This window comes from Medicago sativa, chromosome 8, assembly GCF_051527215.1.
Source record: "Medicago sativa cultivar Bolivia chromosome 8, Bolivia_mono, whole genome shotgun sequence".
In the NCBI taxonomy this organism is placed as follows: Eukaryota; Viridiplantae; Streptophyta; class Magnoliopsida; order Fabales; family Fabaceae; genus Medicago; species Medicago sativa.
Genome location: NC_140756.1, coordinates 22,112,175 through 22,127,441, shown reverse-complemented (window position 1 = coordinate 22,127,441; position 15,267 = coordinate 22,112,175). Strand labels below are relative to the sequence as shown.

The following is a 15,267-nucleotide window of genomic DNA, read 5'->3' as shown; positions in this document are numbered from 1 at the left end:
AGATCAATTTTAGAGAACACAGATGCCCCCTTAAGTTGATCAAGCAAATCATCAATCCTTGGCAAAGGATACTTATTCTTGATAGTCACCTTGTTCAGCTGACGATAATCAATACACAGCCGCATGCTGCCATCTTTCTTCTTGACTAACAAAACTGGTGCACCCCATGGAGACACACTAGGCCTGATGAAATGCTTCTGAATAAGCTCTTCCAATTGAGTCTTCAATTCTTTGAGTTCTAAGGGTGACATTCTGTAAGGTGCTACTGACACTGGTTCGGCTCCCGGAATCAAATCAATCGAAAACTCAATTTCTCTTTCCGGTGGCAAGCTAGTGATATCCGCAGGAAAAACATCCAGGTACTCACTTACAACAGGAATATCACTTGGACTCAAATCTGACTCTGAAGTCACCGTGAGCATGACATAAAAACCTCTATCCTGAGCACAAATAAACTGAGCCATCTGATACGTATGCTTAATCAATTCTGACAAGGCTACTCCTTCCACCGTATCACTAGTAGGCATATAAATACTCTTTTCAGCACATCCTATATATACATGATTGGCTGACAACCAGTCCATACCCAAAATAACATCGAGTTGCTTCATCGGAAGGCATACTAAATCTATATAGTACGTCTTGCTAGATACGGTGATGGGACAATTTTCACAAACATAATTCGCTATAATACTCCCGTCAGTGGCCGTGGTTACTTTCATAGGAGGATTTAATAATGAAACAGACAACTGAAGAGCCTCAACACATTGAAATGAAATGAAGGAACATGATGCACCACAATCAAATAAAACATTAACAGGATTCTGGCCAAGAAAACACGTACCACCAATCAAGTCTTCATTTGCCTGGGCTTTCTTTCCATCTAGTGAATAAACCCTGCCTCTGGTCATTGTGGTACTTACACCTTTGCCTTTGTCTCCTCTGTTTGGACAATTTGACATGTAATGTCCCGTCTGACCACAAGCATAACAAGAGTTATCGCCAAGCCTACATTCTCCCATATGAGCCTTTCCACATTTCTTACAAGTCGGATAAGATTTGAACGAGCCTGACTGCTTCCCTCTCTGCGGGGACCCCCTCGGCTTCAACTTTTCATGATGCCTGTCAACAAAGCTTCCTCTTCTTCTATCAAAAGCGGTAGTACCTTCTTTAACAGCTCTATCAAAACCTCTTTCGGCCTCCAAGCTGTTATGCACCATCTCATCATAATCTGTTACCCTTTGCTGACTTACTACTGCATAGAGTTCTCCCCTCAAAGCATGCTTATAATGATTAACTTTCCACATCTCATTAGCCGCATACTCGTTGTGAGTAGAGTAATGAGACAACTCCTCAAACTTCTTCGTGAAATCTGTCACCGACATATGACCTTGCTTCAAGTGGAGAAATTCTTGTTCCTTCCTTACCTTGTATGACAAAGGAAGATACTTATCCTTCATCACTTGTTTGAAGTTCTCCCAGTTCAAAGCTAACCCATTGGTCTCCATCCTACGCCGAGCAGTTTCCCACCAATCAAGCGCTGCACCTCGGAATTGATTCGTTGCAAAGATCACCTTATCTTCCTCAGTACAATTAACCATCTGAAAAATCTTTTCCATCTGCTTGATCCACCTTTTTGCTTCAGGTGGCTCACCACTACCATCGAACTCTGGTGGATGGTTCCGGTTAAATTCCCGAAAGATTGGATTTCCCACAATGGGAGGTGGTGGAGGGGGCTGATGAAAACCACCTGGACCTTGCTGCATATATGCAGCCCATTGCTGCTGAGCCTGAGCATTCTGCTGCATTTGCTGCTGCATCTGCTGCTGCATCATATTCATCATCTGTTGGTTTTGTTGCATCAACTGCGCCCACATCTGGGCATCAGGGTTAACATTATCCTCCTCATTCTGATTAGCTCTTGGCCGGCCTCTTGCCCTTCGCGCTCCAGACATTATCGCTCTAACTGTCATATTTAAGTCAAAGTGATCAGTTTTAACCAAATATAACAATGAGGACAAATATCCTAAGCTCAAAAAGAACAACTACTCATATTGTATCATTAATGACCCAAGGCACGATCTGAATCGACCTGCTCTGATACCAATTGTAACACCCATATATGAAAATATCTAGAATATTCATAAGAGTGCTAGGACTGATATTGGATACATTAATTATACAATATTGGAACCACATTAAGTCTCGAGTCTAGGTACAACATCACTCCGAAGTTCCTATGTTACATTATCATACATAAAGTTCACCGAACAAAGTCTAAATACATGATTCATTACAAGCTCTTATAATATAACATATGCTTCTACTAGTACAACACCAAGTTGATTCCTCATGAGCACAATCAATCCAAAGCTTTTTCTTTACCTTTTCCACGTGAAACCTGAGAACCTGAACAAAAAGGAGGGGGATGAGACATAACGCCTCAGTGAGTTCTATCTACCCCTAAGCTAGTGATAACCTTGGGGAGAAACCTACGGTTACCACGTGCCTACTATACAACCTGACGGTTGATTATACGTGTGTGATTGTACTTATCTAGACGGTAGTGCTTACTAATCCCGTCATAGATTTCTACTTATTGTTTTAGGCTTGCTATCTCTATACGTGACATCGCGGTCATGGGAAAAATCTAAGACCGCTAGGCCAAGATACCCTGTATGCATCGAGGCCTATACATAAAGTTATGTCACGTTATCAAGTCGGACGATTAGGGGAAAACTATATTCGTCATTGACAAAAACTATCTTTAACTATTCTATTCATAAGCTGGAACGTATCTAACGTCATCTCGTAACCAATATAATTAAGTTAGGAGTTAGCGTTGAACAATAACATACCTGAATTCATTTTACGGAAAGTCCCGGGGTGGAGTAAACCCGAGCACAATCCCTATCTAACCGGTGGAACCTATCTAAGGTATAACCAACGGTACTCCCTAAGCGACGTGCGGGTCCCTTACGGCTAATCCCGTTTCACCTAATGGAAACCTCCCGAGACCAACCTAGTGTGGTCACGTGAGACACGGCACCTACATGTTATTAAAACATACTTTGTGAATAAAATATCTAATCATATCACATTCTAGCATACATCGTCTCTAAGATGATGTTCTATTCTCGACAAGCTATGCCGAGGCTCTATGTTCAACCCTTTCTAAGTATGTTACTACCCCATCATATTACAACTCTCTCTAGCTATCCTTGTGTCATATGTTAAGATTGCCATGGTTTTTGATTTAAAGTTCAATGGATGATGAGTGCAACTTTTAGATAATTTCTAAAGACCAAAAGTGCCGAAAACCCAAGTTCCAAGCCGTTTATAAATTCTAAGTTTTGATGAAATCATGTTTGTTCCAGTTGTAAAATATGTGAAAACAGCGGAAATATGTTTCAACGCGATCGCATCGGACCCCCACAGGACTGGCACCAAGCACCCGAGCACAAAACAACTCGAAAATTGCACTGTCAGGGGCGCCTGGCGCCAGAAGGTGGGCGCCTAGCGCTAGCTCTCTGACTTCAGGGCGCCTAGCTGATAGAGCCAAACCGCAAGCGCACGGCCTATCGAAGTAATAGTAGTAAGTAGAGTATCGTTCCGCTAGGGAGTTGGTCAATTTAATTAACTTTCAATGAATGATTAGAGGAGAGAAAGTTGGTTAGAAAGGGTTTGATTGCTGAAGGTAAAAACAATAATAATAAAAGGGTCTTAGGATCATTGGTTCATCTTAATAACTAATCCTTCACTTGACAAAACCTAAACTTCTAATTTCATGGTTTACACACTAATTTCTAAAGATCGGTTTCCCTTAGCCCCTCACCTTTCCGATGAAAGTCCGGTGAGAGTTTACTTCTAGGAACCAAGCCTATTTCACTGCCATGATTACTAGAAGATGCATAGAGGATTGAAACTACTCTTTGTCTCAATAGTTGCAAAGACTATTTCACTGTTTTGCAACTATTGTCTAGATTCACTTGTTCCAACATCAAAGCTCCGCTCTCGCTTTATGAATTGATGTTTGGGATGATGGATTAACGATTATCAAACCCTCCGCTTTCGCTTCCACAGTTTGATAATTGTTAATCCACGTTAAGACGGTGAATCTAGATTAGAAATTAGGGTTACATGGAAATTAGGGTTTAGACATGTTTTGTTTAGGATTGAGTCATTAGACTCCCCAATAATCCTAAGACTAAGAAGTCTACTCACTCATGTTCATCGTAGACATGGAGGAAGAAGAGAGAAATACGGTAAAATAAATTGCAAAGAAAGTAAAAGGAAAATAAAGACTTTTATTAAAATAGCAATTGAAATAAACAAAGGTAAAGATGATTGTTCATGGTGGAGAGCTACTCTATTTATAGCTTTACAATCGACTTAGAAACTAAGCAACTAAAAGGGTAAAACAGTAAAGCTGCAACAGGGTAACTTGGCCTTGAAGAAAAAGCAGCAAAAAGTGGCTCTGGAGGGTGGCACGGCCGTGCCACATGTTGGCACTGGCCGTGCCAAGCTTCTGACTTGGTGGGAACATATTTTTGTCCCGTATCTTCGTATTCTTGTGCTGTATTTGCTCTAGTCCTCTTTCTTTTGCTCCAAGACACCTTCCACCATATATTTATTCCTAAAATAAAATAAAACATAATTTGAAGTAAAATATTCTAATATAAAATAAAATGCAATAAAACTAAATCAAATCTAAAATAAAACTAAACTAAATAAGGCAATAATTAATACTATCTAAGACTCATCAAACTCCCCCACACTTGAATCTTTGCTTGTCCTCAAGCAAAAGGCAGCAACATAGTAGCAACAAAAGATTTGATTATGGCAATATTAAGAACAAATGTCTCTAGAGAAAGGCCTTGCCTCAAGTACACTAATTACTATTTCAAATACTTCTCATGAACCTATTCTACCCAACATCAAGTCTCAAGTGAGTGTGTGTGTGCAGTCCAACCCTTTTCTTGCTCCTGTATAAGACAGATATTATGAGGAATAGGTTCTATCCTTAGTGCTAAAGTAACCGAGAAAAGTCCTTTCTTCATTTCATATAAGAGTGATGGGAATTTGAGTTAAACATTAAATTAGATATAACAATTAAGCACAAGGGGCTGCAGATGCTTAGGGGCTATCTATCCTCGTAGGGAGTCTTCTCGGATGTAATTGTCCTTTCCCCCTAGATTCAAAATCACCCTAAGTAGTGCTGCAAAATTATTGTTTGTTTCATCTCCGCGTAGGAAGTCTTTTTGGATGTAATTGTCCTTTCCCCCTAGCATTGATGAATTTGTTTCACTTTAGGTTCAAATTAGGGAGTCACCACCACAATTAGGAAGTTAGGGATTGTCCTTTCCCCCACATGTTGGTGCCATTCTCCCGCCCCATTTAACATTAACAAATTAATAAGAATATAACAATTAAGAGCAATTTGATTAATTTTCCCACACAAACTTATACTACTTTTACTCTTAAGACTTTAAAGGGTCTAAGTTAACACTAAAGATAGAACGTGTTCCTTAAAATACCTATTCATACATTTACTCAAGGATTGCAACCGGGTGCTTTTCTCATTGGAGAATTTCACAATAAAACATGATATGGGTATAGCAAGAACACAAGAAACACAAGAAACTATTTTCATGTACAAGAGGCGACCTAAAGAAGAGATAAAACAAAAATTTTCATGCCATTTTTACATTAAAAAAACAAGCTACTTAGTCATGCCTCTTGCTATAAAAACAAAACGAAAGAATAAAGTTCAAGGGAGTTTGGACACTACGACTCTAGACACTTTATTAGGCCCCCCCCACACTTAGGGGAAGCATTGTCCTCAATGATTCAAAAGAAAAAGAAATTAAAAGAAGAAGAAGAAGGAGTAGAAGAAGATGATAGAGATAGGGAGAAGAAGAATGGAAGAGAGGAAGAGGAAAGCTCACATTTGTTTATTGAGGTCCGTAAGGAGGACCTTGAAGTTGGAGGTGTTGCATCATCCGACGGAGCATCTCATTATTTTCATCATTGACACGGTTGCCCCTTTGAACTTCATTGCGAAGGCCGGAGATCTCAACACCTTGCCTTTGTTGCTCGGTGCTCATCCTCTCGATTTCATTGTGAATCCATGTCCATTGTTGATTTTCATGAAGCTCACCGGTTTCATGGCCATGGTGCCCCTCTTCATGGTGCAAGTTAGCACCTTCTCCTTCATCATGGTGCAAGTTAGCACCTTCTCCCTCATCATCACCAAGAACCTGCACATCATTAACATACAACCAATTTTCTTCCACCTCGGTGGTAGTCCGAGATGGGTTAGGCAATAAAAACATGATTGGCACGTTTAGCTTAAGTTGGTAATGGAGGGGTGGACGATGTTTGATGAAATTCATAGCAATAAGGGTCTCTATGTTAAGCCTATTATTTCCCTCAATTGGTTTGATCCCCTCATCTTCACCCACTCCAAAACACCTAGCTATATATGTAATGATGCCACCCACCACTATGTCTCCTCTACCGGCCGGTCTAGTACCGACAAAGTCTAGGTGATCAATCAAATAAAAACAGGTATTGACGGGGTGGTTGTGGAGCATTGCCCATAGCATGAACAACTCATCGGTTCTAGTGTTTCCTAGCTCGGTTCTACCCCAAATAGTGCAAGCCATTACCCTCTGAAGGTACCTAAGTACGGGGTTGTGAATATTGCTAGCTTTGTTCGCCCTAGGGACGTATTTGTTAAGACCGGTGATTTGTTTCCAAAAGGCAGCTGGGTCATAGTTATCCGGTTTAAGGCTGGGATCCCAATGATCATGAATATATCCCTCATTTGCAAAGCCTAAGGCATCACAAAAGTGCTGAAGTGACATGTCATAATCAATATTCATTAACTGGAAAACAACTCTATGGTTAGGGTTATCAAAATTCATCTTATCTTTAGTAAAATCTATTGAGCTCAAGAATTCATACGTGAAATTTTCATAACCCCTCATAGGTTTCAGCAATTCAGTCCAACCTAACTTTCCTATCAACCTAGTAACATCATCAAGCAGCTCTAGCATATCTAAAGTATGGGAATCAGGATAACGAGAAGGGTGCAGATGTTTAGAGATAAGATTTTTATACCTGTCCCTTTGCTTGTTGTTTTTGAACTGGATCCCATGATTCTTCACTTGGGCTTGCTTCTTTGGGGGAGGTCCTCCTTGAGAGCTTGCTGGTTCTTTACCACTTCTTCTTGAAGCCATTGACCTTTGGTAGAATTGGTTTTGAAGGTTTAGGGTTTGGGAAAATTTTTGGTGGAAAGGATTGGTTTAGGGTTGAGGTTGATGTTTAAGGAAGTTTTGTTGGTTTGGATATGGAGATTGGTTAAGGTTTTGTGGTGTTTGGGTTAGGTTTTGAAGGATTAGGGTTTTGGTGAATTGTGGGTTTGGATGGATGAAAGATGTTTTTGATTGGTGGTTTTTATTTTGGGTGAAGTTTGTGGTTGATTGGTGAAAGAATGGAGTGATTTGGTTAAGAATTGAGGGAGATATGAAGGTTTGAAGGTTTGAAGGTTATGGTGGTTTAGAGAGAAGTTTGAAAGATGAAAGAGGGTTGTGGTTTGTGAATGAGGAAGAAGGAAGAAAAATTTGAAGTTATAGGGTGCTAGAAGTCGGGCACGGCCGTGCCACCTATTGGCACGGGCCGTGCCATCATTCTGACTTCAATGGCCATTTTTTTTGTTAAAAACTTGGCACGGCCGTGCCATACCTAGCACGGGCCGTGCCACCTTTCTGGTCCTGGGGGCTTCAGAATTTTTCAATTTCTTGGTTTTCTTCGAATCAAACTTGGACAATTACCTACAAAACAACTTAAAACAAAGAAAAACAAAAGAAAAGCAATTAAATGCGTGGGTTGCCTCCCACGAAGCGCTCTTTTAATGTCATTAGCTTGACGGTTAGAAAGAGTCCTTAGAATGGATCAAAGATATCATATTGTGTAGATGACGCTATAAAACGTTCTTTCACAACATGATCGTTAAGCATGCAACAAGAGTAAAGAGCGGGACCCTTCATAACATTTTCCAACTCGTATCCTACCATTTTATCACTCACTTGAAAGACTATCCTACCAAGTTTCACATCAATGAGAGCTCCCGCAGTTGCGAGGAAAGGTCTACCTAGGATTATAGGGACGTCGTCGTCCTCTTCAATGTCAACGACTACAAAATCAGTGGGGATGTATATCCCCTCTATCTTAATAGGTATGTCCTCGACAAATCCTACAAGTTTCATGGTAGAACGATCAGCTATCTTTAGTTCCATTTCGGTAGGTTTCAATTCTCCTATCCCTATCCTTTTAAGAAGAGACAAAGGCAGCAAACTAACACTAGCTCCTAAGTCACATAAGGCTTTGTTTATGGTTTCATTCCCAATTTCACATGGTATGGCAAAGCTACCTGGATCTCTAAGCTTAGGGGGTGCTTCTTGGATGATTGCACTAGTTTCCTTAGCCAAGGCTATTGTCTCATTATGCTCTATAGCCCTTTTCTTTGAAAAAATTTTCTTTAAAAACTTGGCATAAAGAGGCATCCTAGACAAAGCTTCAGCAAAGGGAAGTTTAATGCAAATTTTCCTAAGTATGTTAACAAATTTTTCAAATTTACCCTCTAATTTAAGCTTTTCGGGATTTAAGGGGGATGGAGTTTTGTTTTCTTCAAGTGGTTTAGCTTCTTCTATCACAACTTTATCACCTAAGGGCTTGACATTTTCTTTCCCAATGTTTTTAACCTTAGCAAAAGTTTCGCCTAACTTACTACCCCTAAAAGATATGACATTAACTTGGGCTTTGGGGTTGGCTTCGGTTTGACCAGGAAAGACTCCCGGTGTTTGGGAAGATGTAGCCACTTGTTGGGCTATTTGAGCGATTTGAGTTTCAAGCATTTTAGAGTGAGTAGCAATAGAATCAACCTTGGTATTGAGCTTGGAAAGAGAATCATTCAGAAATCCAGTTTGGTTTTTAAGTTCTTGAAGTTGTTTGTTTTGGCTGGCAATAGAATTTTCCAACAAAATTTCCAAATTGGATTTTTGAGTGAATCTTTGGTTGTTTGCATAACCGGGTGGTGCTACTTGTCCATAGGGATTTTGGTTTTTATAAAAATTTTGATTTTGTCGCATCCCTTGGTTGTATTGAGCATAATTCATTTGCTCAACACCATTAATAGCACAACCTAGTTGGCAATCAACACCAGCATGACCAGCTATACCACATATTTCACAAGAAGGAGTAGATGCAGAATTGATAGCACTAACATTGAATTTTTCAAGTTTTTCAGTTAGTGTATCAATTTTAGAAGCAAGGTGATCATAGTTAGAGACTTCGTGTATACCTTCCTCCTTTTTGGAGGGTGAAGAACTAGAGATGGCTCTCTCGTCGGTCCATTTGTAATGATTCTGAGCCATGTCTTCAATCAAGGCATACGCCTCCGTGTAATTCTTGTTCATAAGTGCTCCACCTGCAGCTGCATCAACAGACATCTTAGTGGTATAAGACAAGCCATTATAAAAAGTGTGGACTATAAGCCACTTCTCTAGGCCATGGTGGGGACAAAGTCTTAGCATTTCCTTGAAACGCTCCCACGCCTCATAGAGAGATTCCCCATCTTTTTGATTGAACCGCGTGATTTGGTCTCTAAGTTTAGCGGTTTTAGATGGTGGAAAGAAACGGGCAAGGAATGCTTGCCTCATCTGATCCCATGAAGTAATGGAACCGACTTCGAGGGAATGGAACCAAGCGCTAGCTCTATCCCTTAAGGAAAAGGGAAAGAGATGAAGTCTTACGGCTTCTTGGTTCTCCTTCATGGTTCCACTAATTCGTAGGAAAACAGAGATGTGAAGATTGGGATCCTCAGTGGGGGATCCCGAGAATTGGTTTTGCTGCACCAAGTTAAGTAGGGCAGGCTTGATTTCAAAGTTGTCATCCTCAACCGTTGGGTACACTATAACAGCTTGTGGCTCAGCCGTAGACGGCGTTGCATACTCTTTGAGAGTGCGATTGGCCATGGCGGTGTTATTTTGTGCTGCTCTCCTCCTTCTATGTAAGAACCTTTCGATCTCGGGTATGAATACCGCTTGATTTCTAGTTCTTCGCATACAAGGTTGAGAACCCAAGAAGTTAACGATAACAGAAAAAAATAAAAAAGGTTAAAAATAAAAAAAAAAGAAAAGAGAAAGAAGAGAGAATTCTAATCACTAAGAAAAATCTAATTAAATTAGTTAACTCCTCGGCAACGGCGCCAAAAACTTGATAGAGCCAAACCGCAAGCGCACGGCCTATCGAAGTAATAGTAGTAAGTAGAGTATCGTTCCGCTAGGGAGTTGGTCAATTTAATTAACTTTCGATGAATGATTAGAGGAGAGAAAGTTGGTTAGAAAGGGTTTGATTGCTGAAGGTAAAAACAATAATAATAAAAGGGTCTTAGGATCATTGGTTCATCTTAATAACTAATCCTTCACTTGACAAAACCTAAACTTCTAATTTCATGGTTTACACACTAATTTCTAAAGACCGGTTTCCCTTAGCCCCTCACCTTTCCGATGAAAGTCCGGTGAGAGTTTACTTCTAGCAACCAAGCCTATTTCACTGACATGATTACTAGAAGATGCATAGAGGATTGAAACTACTCTTTGTCTCAATAGTTGCAAAGACTATTTCACTGTTTTGCAACTATTGTCTAGATTCACTTGTTCCAACATCAAAGCTCCGCTCTCGCTTTATGAATTGATGTTTGGGATGATGGATTAACGATTATCAAACCCTCCGCTTTCGCTTCCACAGTTTGATAATTGTTAATCCACGTTAAGACGGTGAATCTAGATTAGAAATTAGGGTTACATGGAAATTAGGGTTTAGACATGTTTTGTTTAGGATTGAGTCATTAGACTCCCCAATAATCCTAAGACTAAGAAGTCTACTCACTCATGTTCATCGTAGACATGGAGGAAGAAGAGAGAAATACGGTAAAATAAATTGCAAAGAAAGTAAAAGGAAAATAAAGACTTTTATTAAAATAGCAATTGAAATAAACAAAGGTAAAGATGATTGTTCATGGTGGAGAGCTACTCTATTTATAGCTTTACAATCGACTTAGAAACTAAGCAACTAAAAGGGTAAAACAGTAAAGCTGCAACAGGGTAACTTGGCCTTGAAGAAAAAGCAGCAAAAAGTGGCTCTGGAGGGTGGCACGGCCGTGCCACATGTTGGCACTGGCCGTGCCAAGCTTCTGACTTGGTGGGAACATATTTTTGTCCCGTATCTTCGTATTCTTGTGCTGTATTTGCTCTAGTCCTCTTTCCTTTGCTCCAAGACACCTTCCACCATATATCTATTCCTAAAATAAAATAAAACATAATTTGAAGTAAAATATTCTAATATAAAATAAAATGCAATAAAACTAAATCAAATCTAAAATAAAACTAAACTAAATAAGGCAATAATTAATACTATCTAAGACTCATCACTAGCGCCCTTGCTCAGGCGCAGCGCTGCGAACTTTTGCGTTTTCGCGTGTTCCGGCCGCGGGTTTTCGCCATTTTCGACCCAAAACTTGGCCAACTCGAACCTGTAATGCACTAAACTCATCCAATAACATATATGGCTCATTTAAACATGTCTCATGGCAAATTTTAACACATAACATCAAGGATTAGATTGGGGATAACAAATCTCATAAAAACTAAACTATCATATTACTTGATTTTCTTCACAAGATTGAACAACCCAAAGGTAGGATGACTATCTAGAGAACTCACCTTGCTCAAAAGAAATGAAACTCTAATGTTCTAAGCTCAAACCAACATCCTAGATGAGTAGAGATCAAAAGGAGATAGCTTGCTTCATGATCCTATGCTACTTCCTTCAAAGACTAATCAACCATCCTTGCTTGCTTGGAGTAGAGATTCAAGATGAGAATGAATTTAAGTAGAGATTGGGGTTGGATTTCTAGAGATGGAAAAGAGCTAAATGTTTGCAAACCCTAGTGAGAGAAAGCCAAAGAGATAATGAATATTTTGGGCTCAATTTCCTTAAGTATACCTTTAGCGCAAATTCCTAATAAGCCCCTGTCTTAAACGTGCGTATTATTTGTTAACAGGTATTAAGTCTCGATATAAAAGAGCGGGATGTTACACCTTGGGGCAGAAGTAACATCATGGGAAGGACCTCCAGAAGGTGGCTGAGAAATTTCAGAACACAATGACGTTGTGAAAAGCAAAGTAAAACTGATCATAATAGTCACAACATCGTAAAAGCCATTGAATGATGCCATGCCTATTTAGAGAATGATAGTTTAATCAAATTCTTAAAGATGATTTGCTTAGGTGAATTGGTTATGAACAAATTCTTATTTATAATATATGTAACACTATATTAACGTAAAAATGTATTTAGTATGTTGTTGTAACTCTCATAAAATACTAAGAAAGGTAAGTTTTCAAGTTCTAGAGAAACCGGGTTTTTTTATTGTTTTTTTAACTTCTCTTACAACTTTTACATATTAAAATAATCTAATTTTGTAACTTGCAAAAGTTTATGTTACATTTTAAAATGATACTTAAAATTTATAAAACAGACATTATTTTTTATTTCGAAGAAATCTCACTTTTACCTAGACATTTTGTATCCTATTTTGACTTGTCGTATTTTTTTTAAAAAACTATTTAATCAAGTCGGTCCACGATATCATGGTTTTCTTTTGGACTAATATTAAATTTGGATAATGATAGGTTAAATCAATTCTAAAAGGTTTAAAATAAAATCTTACGTGACAATAGAATATGATATACAAAGAATGAGGTAAACAAAGATAGATAATCAACTATGTTAGGACAAAGAGATTGTGTTCATATTTCTAAGAACTAATCATTACCCCGAAGTAAATCATTTTTCCACAAAACAATGATTAGAAACAAATACATGAAGCATGTATTTAGTAATATCATCTCCATACGCCCTCATTCAAATCCAAAGGATAGGGAAAGAGACATGAGCAAATAGTGATTGGCGAGGTGATCTTGTTTTCTACTATTCTTACATTAGGCGCCCAACTAATTCACATATAAAAATATGATACTTTTTATGTATTGTGTCTTCTAAATCAACTGTATAAAAGCTATTTTTCATTAAAAATTTAAACTTATGGATTATGTTCTTGAAGCTTTTCATTATTTTTTCATGCTTTAATTTGTTTTTTGGTTTTGACTTATTTAAAGTTATTTTAAACCACGTAAATGAAATAGTTTTTTCAAATTATAAAATAAGAATGTACATGAAGTTCTACTAGTTTTTTTTATTGAAATTACAGTTTTTCAATATGACTTTTTTAACCACTAGTATGTGTTTGCTGATTATAAGAATTGGGGAAGGAAACTCACCTAATCGAACAAATATATTAGTTTACTTATTTAGGGTTCAACCTGCACTTTTATAACTTGTTTTAAAATTAATGGTTTAATCTTTTTTTGTTGTGAAGTTTTGGAATTTATTAGTTTTTCTAATTGTTTTTGAGACTCACATAATGGATCATGTAAGATAAATGAAACTCTAGTATTAGTTTAAATAAATATATTGGCTCGTATTAAATATCCTAAAAAGTATCAACTAAGCTTAAGTTATCAATAGAAAGTATGGACTAGACTTTCTTAGTAGTATTATTTTTGCGGATTTGTGTTATTTTAGTGATATATTGTTTTTTATTTTCTTTGCCTACGTCTTGATATTTTGGAATGAGAGATAGAAAGTTAGAGAGAGATATAGTGAAAAATGAGAGAGAATAGTCTACTTTCTGAGGTAATTACGAGCATATTTACTTTAATATTTCCAAAAGGCGGTCCATATGATTTTTGTTTGTTTTTATGTAATTTGTAAGAAACGACTATTTGATATTAATTTTGATGAGAAAAACTTATAGTATATTTGTTTGTACAAACATATTTCTATTTTATGATATTAAAATAAAGGGCAAAGATCTTAAACTAGACCATTGTGATATGAAATACTCGAGTTGGTCAAAATTCATTTAGTATAAAATAAAATAGTCATATGATACATCGTGTGGCTATCATTGATTCATTCATTTTTCCGCTGAATTTATGTTCAAGGTAAAATGGGACGAACTGCAATGCAATCGTTCCAAACTTTGTCATTCCTCTTCAAAATTTCAGTTTTGTTTTTGGTATATGCTGGCCATTGGAGTGCATTTCTTGTCAAGTCATAATGGCAGGATTTTCCAACATCATTCACAAGGCTATGACAACAATAATCACTAACAATTTGATTTCCGACAAATACAGCAGAGAATATTTGTTTACCACATTCTGCAGGCTTTAATTTGCTTGCACAATTAGTTAAATACTTCTCATACGACGACAATGGCCTTGGGGCAGAAGTAACATCATGGGAAAGACCTCCAGAAGGTGGCTGAGAAATTTCAGAACACAATGACGTTGTGAAAAGCAAAGTAAAACTGATCATAATAGTGACAACATCGTAAAAGCCATTGAATGATGCCATGCCTATTTAGAGAATGATAGTTTAATCAAATTCTTAAAGATGACTTGCTTAGGTGAATTGGTTATGAACAAATTCTTATTTATAATATATGTAACACTATATTAACGTAAAAATGTATTTAGTATGTTGTTGTAACTCTCATAAAATACTAAGAAAGGTAAGTTTTCAAGTTCTAGAGAAACCGGGTTTTTTTATTGTTTTTTTAACTTCTCTTACAACTTTTACATATTAAAATAATCTAATTTTGTAACTTGTAAAAGTTTATGTTACATTTTAAAATGATACTTAAAATTTATAAAACAGACATTATTTTTTATTTCGAAGAAATCTCACTTTTACCTAGACATTTTGTATCCTATTTTGACTTGTCGTATTTTTTTTAAAAAACTATTTAATCAAGTCGGTCCACGATATCATGGTTTTCTTTTGGACTAATATTAAATTTGGATAATGATAGGTTAAATCAATTCTAAAAGGTTTAAAATAAAATCTTACGTGACAATAGAATATGATATACAAAGAATGAGGTAAACAAAGATAGATAATCAATTATGTTAGGACAAAGAGATTGTGTTCATATTTCTAAGAACTAATCATTACCCCGAAGTAAATCATTTTTCCACAAAACAATGATTAGAAACAAATACATGAAGCATGTATTTAGTAATATCATCTCCATACGCCCTCATTCAAATCCAAAGGATAGGGAAAGAGACATGA

At 37.4% G+C, this 15,267-nt stretch overlaps 1 long non-coding RNA gene and 1 other non-coding gene across 2 annotated transcripts in view; both read left to right on the top strand.

The window, feature by feature from the left end:
• The window catches only part of LOC146897822 (uncharacterized), a 68,621-nt gene that overhangs the window by 16,431 nt on the left and 36,923 nt on the right, over nucleotides 1-15,267 (top strand). The gene's annotated exons all lie outside the window — the stretch shown is intronic.
• Nucleotides 9,571-9,677, top strand: LOC146897825 (small nucleolar RNA R71). Its single transcript, XR_015024280.1, has one exon. It is a non-coding gene; the product is annotated as a small nucleolar RNA R71 (small nucleolar RNA).